Source organism: Electrophorus electricus, chromosome 1 (assembly GCF_041902795.1).
Source record: "Electrophorus electricus isolate QZ-2024a chromosome 1, ASM4190279v1, whole genome shotgun sequence".
Classification (NCBI taxonomy): domain Eukaryota; kingdom Metazoa; phylum Chordata; class Actinopteri; order Gymnotiformes; family Gymnotidae; genus Electrophorus; species Electrophorus electricus.
In genome coordinates, this window is record NC_137497.1 from 9,928,821 (window position 1) to 9,931,220 (window position 2,400).

The 2,400-nt window shown below is 40.6% G+C and overlaps 1 protein-coding gene across 1 annotated transcript in view; it reads right to left on the reverse strand.

Moving 5' to 3' along the window:
• Nucleotides 1-206: 206 nt before the first annotated feature.
• Nucleotides 207-2,400, reverse strand: part of LOC145657037 (NACHT, LRR and PYD domains-containing protein 3-like) — a 90,858-nt gene continuing 88,664 nt past the window's right edge. Inside the window, exon 18 of the mRNA XM_081711345.1 lies at nucleotides 207-2,400. This exon is cut by the window's right edge and continues 2,214 nt beyond it. The gene's annotated coding sequence lies outside the window, so the exon portion shown is untranslated.

The window sequence follows — 2,400 nt, forward strand, 5'->3', positions numbered from 1 at the left end:
GTGCACCTTTAATGATGTTGCTCCACTTAAGAATACAATCATTAGGGACAAAAAATTAGTACCTTGGTATAATGAGCACATTCACAATTTAAATCAAACACTCTCCTCACATGATGCAGAAAAGACGGTCCATGCATTTATTACATCAAGATTGGACTACTGTAATGCAGTAATATCTGGCGGTAACATTAAGCACTCCAAGTGGATACAAAAGAAAAGGTTTTTATTGGCTCCCAGTGCTCCAGTGCAAAAGAAAAACCACATCCCATCAAAAACATACAAAAATGTTCAAAAAAGGAAAATTTAGCATTTACAAGAATAAAAGTCCAGCAATCATAAATTCTCCAATATCAATCAACTTCAAAACATCACTCTTGAATTTTCCCTTAAAAACCTAAATATGGAAAAACAGCAAATGAGGTGATGTCACTTCCTGTCTTCGGGCAGGCATATTCCCCATAAAAGTCCCCTTTAACACACTACGGTTTCTTTTCCCTCCAAAACAACATGGAAGTCTCTCCACAAAAATAATCACAGGTAAGTTATTTTTCTCTTAATCTACTTTTGTCTTACCTACTTCAATCAAATATACAGACTTTTCTGGCTAGATAAACATTATACTTAAACTCTAGTAACATATTATAAGAATAATATTTCATCTCAAATATTTACAATACATTTCTATAATACATTTCACTCATACTGTGTACAACATCTGTATCTGTATCACTCCAACACTCAGAAAACAAAATGAAAAACCTTTCAGTTTCCAAAGATTTCCACCTTTAATGTGTAGATTTGTACAGAGTTTAACACAGTGAGGTTATGATTCCACAGCATGTGTAACTTGTAGAACAGTATTTATGTCATATGTACAGAAATCAACTGCAGCTCAGTCTATTATTTGAACATCATTTATTGTGTGTGTGTGTGAGAGAGAGGGAGAGGTTTAAAGTGTCTGTGTGAGTGTGTGTGTGTGTGAGTGTGTGTGTGTGTGTGTGTGTGTGTGTGTGTGGGTGTGTGTGTGTGAAAGAGAGTGAGAGGTATAGAGTGAATGACAGAGAGAGATGTGTAGCGTGTATGTGTGAGAAGTGTGTGTGTGTGTGTGTATGTGTATGAGAGAAAGATACAGGTGTATTTTGTGTGTGTGTGTGTGTGTGTGAGAGAGAGAGAGAGGTGTTTTGTGTGTGTGTGTGTGCATAAGTTTGTGTAAGACACTTGTGTGTGTGTGTGTGTGTGTGTGTGTGCGTGCATACGTTTGTGTAAGAGACTTGTAGTGTGTGTGTGTGTCACAGAGATGTACTGTGTGTGTGTGTGAGAGAGGTGTGTGTTCGTGTGTGTGTATGACAGACAGGTGTAGTGTGTGTAAGAGACAGAGAAAGATGTGTAGCGTGTATGTGTGAGAACGAAGTGTAGTGTGTGTAAGAGTGTGTGTGAGAGAGGTGTGTGTGTATGTGTGTAAGAGAAAGATACAGGTGTATTTTGTAGTATTGTGTGTGTGTGTGTGTGTGTGTGAGAGAGAGAGAGGGGTGAGAGAGAGAGAGTGTGTGTGTGTGTGTGTGTCACAGAGATTTGTACTGTTTGTGTGTGTGAGAGAGGTGTGTGTGAGAGAGGTGTGTGTGTGTGTGTGTGTGTGTGTGTGTGTGAGAGAGAGAGATGTACTGTGTGTTTGTGTGTGTGAGAGGTGTGTGCTTGTGTGTGTGTATGACAGAGAGACAGGTGTAGTGTGTGTAAGAGACAGAGAAAGATGTGTACCGTGTATGTGTGAGAAAGAACTGTAGTGTGTGTGTGAGAGAGAGGTGTCTGTGTATGTGTGAGTGTGTGTGTGCATACATTTGCGTAAGAGACTTGTAGTGTGTGTGTGTGTGTGTGTGTGTGTGTGTGTTTGTGTGTGACACAGAGAGATCTACTGTGTGTTTGTGTGTGAAAGACAAAGTATGTGTGTGTGCGTGTGAGAGAGAGAGAAAGGTGGATTGTGTATGCGTTTGTGTGAAAGAAGTGTATTATGTGTGTGTGTGTGAGTGTGTGTGTGTGTGTGTGTGTGTGTGGGTGTGTGTGTGTGAAAGAGAGTGAGAGGTATAGAGTGAATGACAGAGAGATGTGTAGCGTGTATATGTGAGAAGTGTGTGTGTGTGTGTGTATGTGTATGAGAGAAAGATACAGGTGTATTTTGTGTGTGTGTGTGTGTGTGTGTGTGAGAGAGAGAGAGAGGTGTTTTGTGTGTGTGTGTGTGCATAAGTTTGTGTAAGACACGTGTGTGTGTGTGTGTGTGTGTGTGTGTGTGTGTGTGTGTGTGTGTGTGCGTGCATACGTTTGTGTAAGAGACTTGTAGTGTGTGTGTGTGTGTGTCACAGAGATGTACTGTGTGTGTGTGTGAGAGAGGTGTGTGTTCGTGTGTGT